This window comes from Lucilia cuprina, chromosome 3, assembly GCF_022045245.1.
Source record: "Lucilia cuprina isolate Lc7/37 chromosome 3, ASM2204524v1, whole genome shotgun sequence".
Taxonomy (NCBI): Eukaryota; Metazoa; Arthropoda; class Insecta; order Diptera; family Calliphoridae; genus Lucilia; species Lucilia cuprina.
The window spans coordinates 47,629,749-47,648,748 of record NC_060951.1 but is presented as its reverse complement, the minus strand read 5'-3'; the positions used below and the strand labels follow the sequence as shown (position 1 = coordinate 47,648,748).

The window sequence follows — 19,000 nt, the reverse complement described above, 5'->3', positions numbered from 1 at the left end:
ATAATTTAAATATTACTAATTACCTACCTAACTAACTTACTGACTAACTAACTAGTTAACTAACTGACTAACTAACTAGCCATCTTACTAATGACGGATATTTTTTACACTCAGAAAAATTGGAAATTTTAAAATCTATTTTAAGAATATTTCGGAAAATTATTTTATTATGAAAATTTCAGATAAATTTTTTTTAAAAAATATTTTTATATTTTTGGAAATTTAATAAAGGTTTTGGATCAAAAATGTTTTCTAAGAAAATACAAATATTTTTCCACTAACTAACTGCATACAACACTACATAAAAGACTCAACAAACTCAATATTTTGGTGGTGTTGGCCAAAAAAATAAAAAACAAAATTGAGTTTCTTGCCATTGACAGTTTGGATTTCGCATGTTTTCGCTATTTGGCTGACACAATTATGGTAAATTATAACAACATGGCTACAATGTATGATGACTTCGAGTAAGCAACCCAACTAAGCAGGCAGTAAAAAGTCATTATAAATATTCAATGAAGTGTATGTATACAGTTAAGGGTTACTTGGAATTGTTTAAACAAATTAGTGGTCAATTGGTCTTGCTGTAACATTTGTTCCCATAACGGTTTCTAAATATTGCTACATACATACATGTATCTATGTTTTTAGAAATGACTATGTAAATCCATAAAGTTTCTAGATGTATGTGTGTGTGTGTGAAAACATGTCCTGTTTGTGTCATTGACTTTTCCGTTTTTTGCCTTCCACACAACAGCAACTATGGTAAACTTTAAAAACTTTTTGACACATTTATAAAGCCATAAAATTGGATTTTATATATTAGTCTGTGTATAACCTTAATTTTTGGGGGTTTTTCGATTAGAAACAAAAAAAATTATAACCTAAAATATTTTAGTCAATATGTTAATTAAGTTTCTATTTTATTCCATGCATATTTAAGTTTAAATATTCTACATGAACATTTAAAATTCAGGTAAAATTCTATTTAATATTCTATGGTTAAATTTTGAGGTAAAAGTTAATGAATATTTATTAATTAGTAATATTTACAGGGATTCTTCTTAATAAGTTTATACTCGTAGGAATGAATATGTTGCCAATATGTTTACCATAGAAGAGAAAGACAAGGAGGAAAGTTATAAATTAAGTGTGTGCTGGTAGTTCTTGGAATATTTTTGCTTTAGCATAATTAATTGATCGGTCAGTTGATTGCTTGGCTAATATTATTAATAATATGGACAAATTCTATTTTGTATTTATGGTTAATTTATTAGTGGGTAGATAAAATTTTAGTAAAACATGTGATTAAACTAAACATTGAATAAAATTTAACAAATACTTATTGCCAAAAATTACATATGTAATGAGGAAAAGTGTATTTCTGCTAATTTAAATGATTTAAGAAAAGTTAAACTTTGCCGAAGAATATATGTATTACAAGCTATATGAAGAGACTGGCTCTTACATGAGGAACTGAGGATGCTTATGAAATTTTTATTTCTTATGTATCTATTTTTTGAAGACTACAAATATTCTCGAGATTTAAAACAACAAAAATAAAGGAGATATTAGATACTACCCATGTATACATTATTAAAAAAAATAATTTTTTTCACTATTACACAGCGAAAGATAATATTTTATTGTTATATGATATTCTTGTAATGAAAAAATAATTTGAAAAAATTTAGTGTAAGAATTATAAAAATAATAATAAAAAAAACAGAAGATTTTTTCAAATATATAATGGTGAAGAATATTAAGATTCGGCACAGCCTAATATAGTACTAATGCTTTTATTTAAATCATTTCATATAAGTTTCCACGGATTACGTACAAGTGATAAAGAATTTAAAAAGAATTGCTAAAAACTGAAATACACAATACGTATGATTGATATATAATACACATAAAAAATTTATAATACTTATACGCCTCAATGAACAATAATTTTTAACATTTTTTCTTAGAAATTTTCATCTTCGTTAAAGTTAATGACTTTTATTAACTTTAACTAATACACTTTTTTATATACGTACTTAACTTAAAAATTGTTTATGAAATTCTTTAAAATTAACTACAAATTTCAGCCCATATTAAAGTAACATAATTCATGTTGAAAACATTTACCAGAATAAAAACAAACAACAACAACATATTTTCCGTACTTAATTACATGAATAAACTCAACACAAATTTTCTCTCTTCATTGTAGATTTTCAAATAAACTTTCATAAACAAAACCATCAACAAAAATGTCTAACAAATTTTAATCATTCTACATCATGGTATATGTCCAGGCCTAATACATACATATATAATAAACAGCATATGAAAGTAGATTTGTTTTAGCAACATTAGAATGTGAATATATATATATATATGTATATAGAGTCTATATAAATAACATACAGCCTTTAGCGGTATAACATACATATATTACTATGTAGCACTTACTCGTACACATATATACACACACACATATTTATATTAATTTATTATCCTGTTAAAATGTAGTTGGCTGTTAGGTTAGGTTGGGTTGTTTTCTGGTGATATTTCTACAACAGAATTTATGAGAAGTATTTTCATGGTGTACATTGGCCGCACATACAAATATATTATAGTTTAAGTCTAGTTGTATTAAACTTAACTATAAAATCATTATCAATACGATCATTATTGTCCAAAGTTAATGTTGTGCTAACAAATATACTACTATTGTAAGTATATGTATGTGAGTATTTCCCTTTCCTGTCTGGTTGTCGTACGTCTATCAGTTATACTCAGTCAGTTTATGTTCATATCAGTTTACACTTCAAGAGAACAAAAATAAATATACTTACAAATACATACATACATTTTTGTATATACTTAGATATTATATAAATGTTAAAACATACGCTTACTTATCTACAATACTATTTTTTGACTATTTTACTGGTATCCATTATTAGCAGTTTATAAACCTAAAACATAAATTTCTTATACTTGCTTTTAACATTATACATATTTATTATTGTTTTACAATGCTTTAGTCTTATATAATGCTCTTATACAGTAGCAATACTATAATTTGTGTACGACAAGTTTATTTAGCCACATTTATTTCAGAAATGTTAAATTTTACGTTTTGTGCCTTTATGTGCCTAAGAGATAACAAATCAGTAATAATTGCGGTAACTTAACATTTTTGTGGTTTTAGCTAGACAGTTTAGTAATGGTTTGGAAAAATACATTTGAAAGGTATGAAAATTAGCTAAGAATCACATTGTTTATTGGTTTTATTTTGCTACAAAATCTTCTATAAGGTCGTTCCTGTCCCAGTTTTGAATCACAAATTTTGATTTTGAACCCGGATATACCAGAAGAAATTAGAAAATTGTTTGCCACTGACAATAATAAGGACTGAAGTAGAAGAATTATATTCTGAAAATTACAAACTAAATGGCCCTTTCTCAAGCTCCTTGTTTTCTTTGTGAACTGCGCTAATCTTGGTGTTATGCTAAATATCTAGATCCACGGAACACCTCAGAGGAGTGTGGAACTAAGTTGGCACAATTTTTAATTGTTAAACTTTTTAAAGTAGATTAAATTTCCCAAGCATTGATGTACATATAGAATGTTCTTATCTTCTTATCTACAAGCACAAATAAGACTACCTTATATTATTTAATCAAATTTAATGTTCTTAAAAGTTTTATAATTCTCAGGAAAAACAAAAATAAAAGTCAACTTTTTTGGCACAATATCTTGAAATTAATTTAATAAATTTACACAAAATGACCTATAAGTATATACTATTTCTCTTCAAATTCTTTTACATTATTCTAACGTTTTCATATTTTGTGTCCAAAAATCTAAAGTGTCTTCATTGTCTTGGCATAAACATCACTTTCTATATGAAACAAACAAATAGAATTGAATCACAAACTAAAAAGGGAGAGTATCTTTGCATTTATATAATTTTATTTCTTTAAAAAAAATACTCTACAACAATGTGTTGGTAAATTTATAAAAATGTATGTCTCAGTATACGTAAGAACATTTTCTGGAACAATAAGTTTGGCATAATTCCCAATAATATAATAACGACTCATTTAACCATAAAAACAAGCAATCAAGTGAACACAATTTGACATGTTCTTGTCTTGAAATCTAAAATAAAATCGAAATTTGTAGCAAACAAAACAAAATTAAATAACATCATGCTGTTAAAAAGAAAAATTCTATAGTTTTTTTTATAAAAATAATATACAATAAAAACAAATAAAATGAAATCCTTTAACATGTCTCTATTTGTATGAGAAAAAAACATGTAGCATCTAATAACGTTTAAACGAAGCAGCCAACCATCATGTAGTATGTTTTTTACTCTACTGGTTACACAGCGAAGAAAAAAGTCCTTGTTTTTAGTAACAAATGCATAGAATGATGTCCTTAATGAAAGTTTCATGAACTTTCTTTTATCCCTATTTCTCACTTGTGACTTTTTTGTTAAGTTGAAGTATGTTTGTGAGTTCTACACTTGACTTGTATTCGAGTCCTTAATGTGTGTGTGTGTTGTATCTGTAATCATGTGAGACATTGATAAAATTTGTTTTGCGTTTATTATTCTTTTTTGTTCGTTCACTTTGTTTGTTTTGGTATTTGGGGTTTTTGTTATTTTATTTGTTTTAATTTTATTTGTTCATTTTTAGTTCTGCTTTCTTAGTTTTTGGTGTTTTTATACTTTCTTTAGCAGAGTACTTTTACTAATTTTCAGACAAGTGTATGAATTTATTTTCATTACTATTACTTTTTTAGTGATTTTTACAATCTACTGGACTTTTTTTTGGCAAACTGTAGACAATTTTAAGGGATTGTTGAACATTGAGGAGAAAAATAAGAGTACATTTGAAAAGCAATTATCAAAATGGTTTATATTTAAGCAAAATTTAATAGAGAGAAAATTTATGTAAAATTTTCTATCAAAAAAGAAAATTATTCAATTAATTGACATTTTTTTTCATAATGACGATATTTATAAAACTTTTCTAAAAAAATTAAATTTTTAATAAATTGAATTATTTAATAAAAAATATTTTTTATAAAGAGGAAATTTATAGAAAATTTTCTATAAAAAGAAAATTTCTCGAATATTTTGACAAAGAGATTATTCGGAAAATAAAATTAGTGTAAAATATTTAATAAAAAGAAAATTGTCTTTAAACTAAATTTATAGAAAACTTTCCAAAAAAGGAACTTCGACCTCAACTTGTTTTTGGAACAATTTGCTTGTCAAAAATTACTTTATTCTATTTTTGGATTTGCGGTATATTCGAACCAGCTTCCAGATGATATTCCATAAAATGAACATTTTCAATACAATTTTTGAGAAAATTTTATTATTAGAATTCCCTTCTTTTGTCTCCTCTACTACAATTTTTTATTCTAGTTATTATTTTCATTACACACATCTTTGTTGGTAATACTCTCTCAAAAACATGTGAACTTATATAGTAATTTTTAATATTTTTGTTGTAGTTGTTTTGGTTAGTTGCTTATGTTGCCACTTGAGTAATTTGTTTTAATGTTTTTAGTTTTATTTGCTTATTTTTTTTCTTCATTCCTGCAACCGGGTTTTTAGCTTAAAAACTCATTTTCTACACACATATTATCACAAGTACCAATACACATATTAACTATAAGACTTTCAAGTTTTTTCCTCTCCCAGACTCATTTCAAAATAAAGAAAATTACTTTCCATTTTTTTCCTCAATTCTTTTGCTGTTAGTAAAAGGTTTTGTGTAATTTTTTCATGTTTGTATTAATGTTTAAATTATTTTTGTTTTTTTTTCTATTTTATTTAATTTTTTGTATGTTGTTGTTGTTTAAGTAAAACATTGCTTAGAAATTGCTAAATAACATTAAGTTTTTAATGTATTTATACATATACATAAACTTGGAAATACTTAAGGGTATGCCAAAGGAAGATAAATTGGAATAACTAAAAACAAATTCGATAGGTAGCATTTTTAAATTTAACTAGTTATTTTGCTGAAATAAATGAACCACATTTGTTGAAATAAAACTTTTAGACAAAAATTAACTTTTAAGAAAACCCTAACGAGAGGAACACTTCTAACGTTCTACTATCATTAAGGAGTATCTATACATATACAAACATATATATCTAGTTGTAATCATGAGGAAAAGAACAAACAATATTTTTTTCAGTTTTATTTTGTATGAATTCATGTGTCATGATATTGTTACCAAAAATGGGTTTTTGTTTAATGTTTTTATAGCTGGTTTTTGAGGTTTCTTTTTCCTTTGCGGTTCAAAGTACGTAAATACATACATATGTAAGCATTGTATTTATAAATAGGAATTTTTTCCTTCATTATTATGTTTACAATGGTGTGGTTTTTAATTGCTTTGTCAAGTGTTGCAAAAATATTTGAAAATAGATAAACAACCGTCAGACAAACCATCCAACCGACAGACAGATAGACGGACAGACAATTGAGAATTTTGGAATGTCAATTTATTTAAAGGAAATTAAAAATGAAATTTCCTTTTTGTAACATATAAACATGTGTAAAAATAAAATAAAAATCTAAATAAATAAAAAATAAATGTTAAAAGATAAACATCAATTAAAGAAGAGTAAAAAAACACATGCTGCAAAACATTTCAATGAATTGTTGAATGTACTTGAAAACTTTGTAAAAGGTTGCAAACAAAAGCTATCTAAATGAATAAAATTTGTTGTATTGAGTTGTGTGAATTATTGATTGAAAAAGTTTAATTTTATTAACTTAATTTAGTTTTAAAAGCAATTGATTTATATTTCAATAATACAAAAGCAATAAAATACTAAACAAATATATTAAACATTTTCTAAAAAATATAAATTGTAATCTAAATCGGAATCCATAAATGAAAATTTATTGGAAAAAAAATTATGTAAAAAAATCTATAAAATTTTCTGAAATAAAAAAGTTCATAAATTTAAAGAAAATATTAAAATGAAATTTTTCGAAAACAATTTATAAAAAGACAATTTTTTTATAATTTTACTAAAGAAAAAAATTACAAGAATTTTCTATAAAAGAAAAATTTTCTGGAACTTTTTATAGAACAAAAATTTTTCTAAAATTTTCTATAAAAATAAAATTAATCAAAAATTCTTTCTGAATTTTTACTTAAAAAGAATTTTATGGAAACTTTTTACAACAAATAAATATATTGAAAAAATTTTTATAAAAAGAAAATCAATAGAACGTTTTATATAAAAACAAAAACAAAATTTCTATAAAATTAAAGTTAAAAAGAATTTTTTTCTAACACCAAATATACCGAAAATTTATTAGAAAAATTCTCCACATTTTGAAGAATTTTCAAATATTTAGTTTTTCTCAAAGTGTGAAATAAAACTATGAGTCATTGGCTATATCCTCTTTTTATCTAATTATTTCTTAAAGAAAAAAGACATTTACAAAATCTAATTTCCATTTGTTTTTAAGTACAGCTAATTAAAAAAGAAAATTGTTTGAGAAAACTTTTTTAGATCACGAATGATACACAATTAAAACAATTATGCACTTTACTCTTAACCTTCTAATAAGCAAAAAAAATTATAACAACTTTGTCCATTTCCAACGCTACAGATACAAATAAAAACGAAAGAAAATGTTTTTTTTAAATTTATATAAACACATGAGACGTTTCTTATTCAAAAGTTTTCCCTTCAACTACAAACGACAAAGAAAACGTGGATAGTAAAAAACATGAAATAAAACAAAAAAATTAAAAACTGTATAAAAAATTAAGTTAAGAAACTTTCACTAAACAAAACAAAAGTGCAAACGAAGCATAAAACCGTATTGTTGCAATGGACGTGAATGAAAATGTTCAGAAGAGAGGAAAAACTGTTACACTACCAACACTCTACTAAAAGTAGGAAAACTTATTCGCTTACTAACTCTATAAAACAATAACAGAGTCATAGTAGTTTGTACAGTTAACAATAACAAAACTAAACAATCCAACATTATTGGATACCAAAGAGACCACTTCCGGTAGAATGCACACGCGCTCACTAACATACATACACATGCAATTGTATATTCAAACAAACATACTCATGTTTAAACTAAATTTTCTCAGCAAGTTTATCGCTTTTTTCTTTTTTCTTTTTTCTCCTTTAACATAAATGCAATTTTGACTGCAGGGTTATTTTAACACATACAATGATTAGTGGCATGACTTTCAATATGAACAAAAGGAAAAATATTTAAAGAGTGAGAAATGTTGGCAAAGCAGAAGAAGGAGTAAATGTTGTATTAGTAGAGTTGCTAGAAAGTAAAGAAAAATACAAGAGTAGTATTTATTTACTATTTGGCTAATTCGCGCTGTCATAGTGGTTTTAAAACAATAACAATAAAAGTTAAAGAAAAACTTTATTTTTTAACACACATATGGCATGATAATGGAAAAGCAATTTACATGTGACCACTTTTATCTACAGACAATATATTATAACTATAAACTAATGACTAGACTACAGATTAGACAATATACTACATCATACACTAGAATTTAGAGTAGACAAGACTAGACTATAGACTAGACTATAGACTAGACTATAGACTAGACTATAGACTAGACTATAGACTAGACTATAGACTAGACTATAGACTAGACTATAGACTAGACTATAGACTAGACTATAGACTAGACTATAGACTAGACTATAAACTAGACTATAGACTAGACTATAGACTAGACTATAGACTAGACTATAGACTAGACTATAGATGTGTACTAGTTTATAGACTTAAAAGTGATAGTTAAAGGATTTCCCCCTAAAATCATAGATGGTCACATTTCACCCACTAGAAACGGTTATTCTGAACAACGCAAAAAACACACCAAACCCTACGGCAGCACATCACGGTAAAAGTGTGGAAGTGTTGGTTAGTTTAACTTTGTTGGAGAAAACTTTGTTATTTTTTCGTGCTTACTTTACTGACTATATCTTTATGTGTTGAAGAGTTTTAGATTGAAAAGTTTTCTTTTCAAAGAAAATCGTAAATATATGTTTATAATTTTACAAAGTTTTCACAAAAATAAAAAAATCCAGTTAAAATTACTCTCACTTTTTGTTTAAAACATATGTTAAGAGTTGTGTAAAAATGTAGATAAAAAAAGTTTTTCGCATTATTCCTAGTAAAGAACTATTCGTAGTAAAGAAATAATGAAAAACATGTGGTATCAATATTGATACGTAAAAGTAGGGGTTATAATGAAATAAACTACTAGTTTTATTTAAAAAATACAAATAAAAAAATTTACTTAATGTATGTTTGTATGTACCGCTTATATTAAAAAACTTTTGGCCTGACGTTTTAAAAAAACTAATATTTTAGAAATAATGTCAACCCAATTAGCATTTTTAAAGATTTTTGTTCCTTTTTTTCGCTTTAGGTTATAAAATATAATTTAAAACTTCTAACTTTAAACTTATTCAAGGATTTTTTGTTTTAAAATATTATTACCACATTTACACATAAAGAGATAAATACTTGTAAATGTATGTTAGAGTGTAATTGTCCTCCTGCTGCTGGTTTTGGCCTTAAAGTTCATGTAAAAAATTGGGAAAAAATCCGATATGAATACATTTCATCTTTAAATGAAATTCATGAAATTGTCTGGCGCAAATGTTTCCGCTGTTGTGAAAGAAAAGTAGCTGAAAAAGTTTTGTAAAAACAATTTGTTGCTAATTGTAGTTTTTTGGACTTTTAAACGTTTAACAAAAAGTTTTTTTTCAGTTTTTTTCTTTATTAAACTAATTGGTTTCTTTTGTGTGTTAAAGTCATTTTATTGCCTCGTTTAGGGCAACTCAAATGTGAATGATTTGTTGGAGAGGATTTGATTACTTTTTATTGAAGCTGTTGTTTTTGTTGAAAGAAAAAAGTGTTTTAAATTTATAAGAAATGAGCATTTATTAAAAGTTAATTGCGAATTGAAGGGCTTTAAAAGTAATTAAGAACGTAAACAGAAAAATTAACAATTATTTTTGAACAATTTAAAAAAATATTTAAGATTTTCTTTTAGATAAAAAAATTAACAGAAAGCAAAGTTATCGAAGATTTTTTTTATAAAAAGAGGAAATTTTTTCAGCACATTATATTTATCTATAAAATTTTCCAAAAAAAGAAGAAATTTCTTTTGAAAAAGAAATTGAAGAAGAATTTTCTAAGAATAAGAAAATAATAGAAATCCATTTTTTTGTACTTAAACTAACCTAAAACAACTTGTTGTCCTTCTGAAGTATTTATTTTGAAAAATATATGTATGCCCTTGCTACTGCCACTCAGCCTGTACTACAGTAAATAACGTAAATTTATACATTAAGTATTCATTACATCTCTTACCTTTACATGTTGCATAAATAATATTGTACTGGTCACAAGCCCAATACCACCAGCACCTGTCTTACAAAATTTCTGTGAAAAAAGGCAGAAAACCCATAATAAGGAAAATAAATCATATCATTTAATACCCTCTAATGTGTTTGCTTAATGTCGTCATTGTCGTTTTTGTTTTAAAGCTTATTTTTGATTAATTTATTTGTCTTATATTTCTCATTCCTCGCTACCAAACAACAACCTCTTCGTTACCATTACAAACCCCTGACAATATTTCTTCGTTTTGGTTTTTTGTTACGCCTAATGATATTTGTGCTTAACCATTTAAAATTTATGATTTGTTTTTGTCTTTTTCCCCTTCTTTTTGTTTTCCTTTTTTTAAGAAATAAACATTTTTCATTTTCAAATGATTTTCATTTCCAAGTAGTAAAAGAAAAAAGGGAATATGAATTTGAATAAACAAGCAAGAAATTCCAAACTAATTATTTGCAAAATATTTAATGTAATTTTTCTTAAGGAACCCATTACCACACTTGTGTATCCTTTAACCACATCCTTATTACAAACCTGCAGTCACAACTCGCAGTTACCCAGTAAAATTATTTAATAAATTATTGGGTTTGTGTTAAGAAATATGAGAATTCCAACAACAAAAATAAGAGGGTCTTTGAACTATTGCAGAGTAAATATGTTGCGAGGAATGTGGTGGAAGAAGATAAATGAAAACTAAGGGGGAGAAGTGTTCAAAAAAAGGGTATTCAAATGTAGTTTTTGCTTATAATTTGTTTATGGTTTGTATAATTGCCATAAAATTATAAAATATTTATCAAATTACTGCTATGCTGCTTTGCGTAAAAAGGAAGTTGGGTTATAAAGGCAAAGTTTTATTTAAATCTTTATTTATTATTTAATAATGTTATCAATATGTTGTGGGTCTCTAACTGAAGAAATAAAAAGGATAGAGTTTTTAGATTGGGGCATTGATAAGTTCTGTAATGAATATGTATTTGATTTTTCTTTATATTTTTTTAAAGGTGAACCTATTTTATAATCAATAGCTTTTGTTGGTATTTTAGTAACCTTTACTTAATTAAAATAGAAAATGTCTCTTTAAAGGAGACAAATTTTTTATAGCAAAAGGCTTTCTAAGGAGACAGAGTTTCTATAGCTAATATTTATATAAAAGAGACACAATTTCTATAGAAAATATTGGAAAAACCAGACAATATTTTTAAAAAAAATATATCTCTATTAAAGAGACAGATTTTCTACAGAAGACACTTTATATTTTCTATAGAAAATACCGCTATGAAAGAGACTTATTTCTAATAGAAAATATCGCTATTTGTATACAACATATCTCCACATTTTCTATAAAAAACGTCTCTATAAAGAGAACCATTTTCTATAGAAAATATTTCTATAAAACGGACATATTTTCTGTAGCAAATGTCTGTAGAAAAGAGACCCATTATCTTAAGAATATGTCTATATAAAAAAGACATATTTTCTATAGAAAATATTTATATAAAAGAGATAAATTTTCTACAGAAAATATCTCTATAAAAGTGACATATTTTTTAAGGAATATATCGCTATAAAGGGACTTATTTCCTAAAGAAAATATCGCTATTAAAGCGACCCATTTTGTATAAAAAATATCTCCACATTTTCTATAGAAAACGTATCTATAAAATAGAAGCAGTTTCTATTGTAAATATCTCTATAAAAGAGAAAAATTTTTTGTAGAAAATGTTAATGGAGACGTTCCGTAGAAAATGTTCAAAGAGACATTCTGTAGAAAATGTTTCCATAAAATGTTTCATAAAAGGAAACATTTGTCTATTTTCTATTTTCGATAGCAAGTTTTTAAACACAAGAAATATATTTTCTATAGAAAATTTCTCTACAAAAAAGATAGATATTCTACATAAATACTTTGAAATAATACATTTTCTATAAAACACCTCTCTTTATAAAAGAAACAAATTTTCTACAGAAAATATATCTATAAAAGTGACATATCTGTTAAAATGTTTAGAATGGAAAGTACTAAAAAATTGATCTCCTTGTAAATTACTAGGTGACACTAAACAATTACGTTTTATTATTTTTCAAAAAAAAAATATAAGAATTCATATAAATTACTGTGAATTACTTTGACCGCTTGTAAAACTGTTGGCTTACCAATAAAAACAGTAATAAACAAGTAAGAATGTTATATTCGTCCATGCCGAATCTTATATACCCACCATCAAATCATTCATGTTTATGTAGAATTTTACTGATGTACTTACATTTTTGGGTCAGTAATATGTCTTAAAGTCATTTTCAGAAGGGGACCTTGGTAAGGTCAATTATAAATCCATTTTCGTTAAATTTATGAAAATGATTTTGTTTCCTATAAAACTTTTTTATGTCGAATTTTATTGCTTTATATATATGTTATGAGCAGATATGAGCATACATCTCTTAGCGATAAAGTTATTTTCTGAAGGGGGCATTTTAATAGGGATAGGAGAAAACGTGAACCGATATTCTTACTTTCAATAAGGATCGATCCTTATAAAATTTAATAGGGAGATTTTGGCTCGCACGAAACTTGTGCATGTAGAATTTTGTAGTAATGAGCGTTGAATTCGTTGTCTAAAGGGCACATTATTAGGGGGTTACATAATAATGGACTCATCATATAATAATGGACTCATTTAAGAAAATGATTTTAGTTCCCATAAAACTTTTATATGTCGAATATTATTGTTATATATATGCTTCTTAAGGTAGATATGAGTATTAAAGTCGTTTTCTGAAAGGGACCTTATAGGTGGGATAGGGTCAATTATGTATAGGGTCAATTATCCTTATAAAATTCTACAAAGAGATTTATGAGACCATAAAACATGTTTGTGCCGAATTTCACCGCTATTGATGCTTCTCTTAGCCAGTTATGAGCGACAAAGTCAATTTCTGAAGGGGTCTTTATATGGGGGGTAGGGTCAATTATGAACCGATCCTTATAAAATTCTACGAAAAGATTTATGTCCCCATAAAACATGTTTGTGCCGAATTACACCGCTATTGATGCTTCTGTTAGTCAGTTGTGAGCGATAAAGTCATTTTCTGAAGGGTACTTTGTATGGGGGGTAGGGTCAATTATTGACCGATCCTTATGAAATTCTATGAACAGATTTATGTCCCTATAAAACATGTTTGTGTCGAATTTCACTGCTATTGATGCTTCTCTTAGCCAGTTATTGGCGATAAAGTCATTTTCTGAAGGGGACTTTATATGGGGGGTAGGGTCAATTATGGACCGATCCTTATAAAATTCTACGAAGAGATTTATGTCACCATAAAACATGTTTGTGCCGAATTACACCGCTATTGATGCTTCTGTTAGTCAGTTGTGAACGATAAAGTCATTTTCTGAAGGGTACTTTGTATGGGGGGTAGGGTCAATTATGGACCGATCCTTATGAAATTCTATGAAAAGATTTATGTCCCCATAAAACATGTTTGTGCCGAATTACAGCGCTATTGATGCTTTTGTTAGTCAGTTATTGGCGATAATGTAATTTTCTAAAGGAGGCCTTATATGGGGGCTAGGCGAAATCGTGGACCGATATTGCCCATTTTCAATACCAAACAAACTGGATTAACTATAAGTATCTGTGCAAAATTTCAGCTCGCTAGCTACTTCCGTTTGGACTCTATCGTGTTTTCAACAGACAGACAGACAGACAGACAGACGGACGGACATGGCTAGATCGTCTTAGAATCTAATAAGGACCCAGAATATATATACTTTTATGGGTCTTAGACGAATATTTCAATGTGTTACAAACGGAATGACAAAAACAATATACCCCCATCTTTTTTGATGGTGGGTATAAAAATAAGATAAAAACAATTACTTAATAAACTACTTAAAGACTAAGGAAAAACTTTTCCTTTCAACTGCATAAAAAACGTAAACCAACACTTTTCCACAAACTTAAATCTTATCCATTGTACTTCTTAAAAGACATTTTTTTCCATACAAACAAAATACAACAGCAAAAAAAAAACAAAAATCCACTTAATCTTCTTCATTAAACTAATGGTTTTTAATTTAATTAAAATATAATGTGCAACAGGAATATGACTTACCACTTGAATTTATTTTTTTGTGGATTTTAGATCTCCACTTTACTACAGCATTCTCCGGAACATTTCAAAACTTTTTTTATGTAGACACTTTTCTGCAAAGAGAAAGAAATATAAAAAGAAAAACTTTATTTACCACAAAATAATTTTTACCTTTATTTGTATGAAAAGAAATAAAATATTTTAAATGAACACAAAAAAAAGATAAAAAATATTAAAAAAAATATTTTGCTTCAAGTAGCCTTAGGATACAAAGATAAATGCAACATATTTAAAAATCATTCAACACTTTTTATAATACCTACACACTAGTATCAGTAAAATGAAATAAAAAATAGAAAATTTTATAACCAAAACTCAATACTCAAAGGAATTACATATAAATAAAGTTATAATAAATAAATTGAGATAAAATAATAAAAAAATATATATTTAAAAAATTTGCATAAAATAATTGAATACATATTTGTATAAAGTTTTAGCTCTTAGTTTTGTTATATAAAATAAAAACAATAATTCCCAGAAAAAATTTAAGAACTTTTTTTAAAAACAGAACGAGTGCAAACGAAACAACTTCTGATTCTTAAACAACAACCTTGGAACTAATTATGTCGTCATTACTTCTGAAACCTGTTCTAAAATAATTCTAAGAAGTTTAAAGGAACTAGTTCTTTGACACTAATTATACATTGATACTACAATAGTTAAATGGAATGCATACCTGATCCGATACAACTTCTTGGAATTAGTTTAAAAATATGTAAAAAAATTATAATATTTTTAGCTTATTTTTATCAAAACATAAAACGTATTCATATGTATATTTTTGCATACAACTGAATTATAAGGCTTTAAAAATATTACTAATTGAATTGATCCGGAAAAAATTGAAAGTAAGCTGCTAACTTTCATTGATTAAAGAACTAGTTTTAGAACCGTTTCAAAGAATGAGTGACGACTCCATAACGCTTCCTCAGAACCAGTTTCGAAAGTGGCAATTTCAAACTAAAACAAGTATGAATGTATAGTCGGGCGTAACCGACCATATGATACCATACACCAGTCAGTATGTATGTTAAAAATTTGGATTATTAAAAAAATAAAGCATTTGGTTTATTTTTTTAACTTTATTTCGGAATATTTTTACTTTTTTTTGGCAAACAAAGAGATTTTCTTAAGAGGACTTAAAGGGGAGTAGGGAAAAATATGGCCCTATCCTTAAAAAGGTTGGTAGGGGGAGTTAAGTCTTCTTCAATATTATTTATGTAGAATTTAAAAGTGTTATTAGTGTTTGTAAGTGAATTTTGACCTTTAAGTCATTTTCTAAAGGGGAGTTTGTATGGGGGATAGGGTCAAGTGAAGCCCGATCATTTCAAAAATCGGTAGTGTCATTTAAAGTTCTATAAAACTAAGTTTTGTCGACTTTTGTTAACATAATTTAAATTAATTATAAGCCAAAAGGCCATATTTTGGGGCTACGGTTGTATGGGGGCTAGTCGAAATAATGGACCGATTTTAATCATTTTCAATAGGCAAAAGAAGCGTGTGTGCCAAATTTCATCCAATTATCTTAAAAATTGCGGTCTATACTCTGCACACAAGGTTTACATGGACAGCCAGACGGACGGACGGACGGGCATAGCTTAATCGACTCAGAAAATGATTCTAAGCCGATTGGTATACTTTAAGGTGGGTATAGGACGAATATTTTTGTATGTTACAAACATCAATATACCCTCCCCAACTAAAGTGGTGTAGGGTATAATCATTGATCTCAACTAGTTGTCTAACTATACAATTTTTGTTGGATTAAAACAAAATTTTAAGTTTCATGCAATAAAACCAGATTTTAACTTTATGGAATCAACATAAACAAAACTACAATAAATTTTGTGTTTAATTTCATAGATGAATTTAATATTCTTAAGTTTTTGGCCATAAATTTACACCAAATCATTGTAACATTTTATTAAATTATCTATTAAAGCATTGTTATATCCTTGTTGTTTAAAAAAAATATCAAATAACAATTGTTTTTAAACGAAATTTTACTTACTTAATGTTATCAACATTAGAAAATTAAACATAAATATATCAGTATGTTGATTTTATTATAAACATATTTATTATAAATTTATTTATAAAAAACACAAAGAAATTAAATTATTTATATTAAATAAATATGTATGTATGGTATACAAAAATATAGGATCATAAAGTAAAACCACAAAATGAAAAATAAAATTAGTGACCATTATACTGAATTGTAAATTTTAGTTTTTATTTATGTTTTTCCGCTTTTACGCCACAAGGAAAAAAAAAATAATAAATGATGTCACTCTATTGATTATATCCACATAAGTTTAATAAACTTTATTTGGACTTAACGCCTTTTTTTTTTTGTTTTTCGAGACGTGTTAATAAAACAAGTTGTTTAGTTTTTTTTTGTTTTTGCTGATAATTTTCAAATATATTGTTGCTGTTTTGAGAGAAGATTTATGACACTTGAAACTTCCAAACAGGAATGGAAATTTGTCATAAAGGTATTTGGGCAAATTGTAATCTTTTACGGAAATTAAGTATAATAAATTATCATTAAGGAAAATGGAATGTGAATGATTTGAGTTAAGATAAAATCATATAGTTTAACTGAATAGAATGTTAAATACTTTGCTGAACATGACTTAAGCTTCATAGACAAGCAACATAATGTCGAGCATATACTACGTGTATGGTCAGCTTAAGAGCAGAAAAATAAAATGAGCATGGAATTTAGTTTCAATTAAATTAACTTTAAAATTATGGATATTAAAATTGTTGATCTAATGGACAAAAATTTCTTTATACTGGCAAAACTTTTTTATTTCTTTGATTTGTTTAACATTAATCAAAAATAATATGTTAATGTAAAAATAAAAATTTCTCATTGCATCATAGAAAACCATGTCCTTGAATAGAATTCTGATTATTATAATAAAATGTTATGATGGCAATAGTTTTATAGAAAAATTAATGCTGTCATAAAAAATGGTTATAAATATTGCCAATCCATAAAATATAAGATAATAAATAACTAGACTCATGAAAAAAATGTTCGTAAATGTATATCAGTATCCTATGGATACTTATATTAAGAAATATGTATTCACAGAAAATTCACAAGTTCTATTAAAAATGTTCTTATATATTTCCTGTAATATTATATTATTTTTGAAAGAGAATCGATAAACAATATATACTGCTAGATTTTCATGCTTTTAGTGAAAGGTATGTTCTATATAAAGAGGCATATTATCTTTTATACCCACAATTAAAACATCCTTGTTAATATACATTGATATTATCGAAGTAATTTTCTATTTTATTATATATGGATCTATTCTCCTAAAATTTAGGAAAATAATTTTATATCGTATAAAACTGTTAAAGTGGTATTTTATAGCTATATATGGTTCTTAAGGTCAGTTATGAGCATTAACGTCTTTTTTTTAAAGTGCACCGTATATGGAGAGCAGGGCTAATTATGGACCGATCCTTATAAAATTTTAGGAAAAAATTTAGGTTCCTATAAAATATGTTCTTGTGGAATTTCACCGCCATAAAACTACTTGTGCAAAATTTCAGCTCACTAGCTACTTCCATTTGGACTCTATCTTGCTTTAAACAGACAGACGGACGGACGGACATTGCTTGATCGTCTAAGAATCTAATAAGGACCCAGAATTTATATACTTTAATGGGTCTTAGCATTCATCTTTTTCGTTTCAGTGTGTTACAAATAGAATGACAAAAATGTAGCTTTCAGTGGGACAAATTTCCTATAGAAATGTGATTTTCTATATCTTGTCCATTCATTCATTTGGTATAGGAATATAAATTGCGCACGAAATGAGATATATTTTCTATATATTTTTTATATTATTATCTTTTAAAAGTCGACACATTTTATATAGAAAAGAAATACATTTTCTTAAGAAAATGCCTTCTTTTAAGAGACAACATTTCTTGCTAAAATAGACACGTCTATTAGAAAACGTCTCTTTAAATTTTCTCTGGAAAATGAATCTAGAAATGAAACAAACATTATACGAAAATATATCACGTTTTGCCAGAAGAGACACATTTTTTATAGAAAAATGTATATTTTAATAATACATATTTTCTATAGAAAATTTATATTTAAATGAGATACAACATCTATACAAATGTCTCCCAAAATGAGTACATTTTTCTAAAGAAAATGTCTCTTTAAATGAGAAAAATTTTCTATAGAAAAGACACTTTAAATGAGATATATTTTTCCAAAAAAATGTGTTTTAAAAAAGACACATTTTCTGAAGTGAAAGTTTTCTTTCAAGAGACAAAATTTATTGTTAAAATAAACACATTCTATACAAAACGTCTCATTAAATTTCCTCTATAAAACGACAATATAA

At 26.3% G+C, this 19,000-nt stretch overlaps 1 protein-coding gene across 2 annotated transcripts in view; it reads right to left on the bottom strand.

The window, feature by feature from the left end:
* The window catches only part of LOC111686939, a 360,960-nt gene that overhangs the window by 246,552 nt on the left and 95,408 nt on the right, over nucleotides 1–19,000 (bottom strand). For both annotated transcript variants that reach the window (XM_046945546.1, XM_046945547.1), the window contains one exon: nucleotides 14,571–14,659. The gene's annotated coding sequence lies outside the window, so the exon portion shown is untranslated. The remainder of the gene's footprint in view (nucleotides 1–14,570; nucleotides 14,660–19,000) is intronic.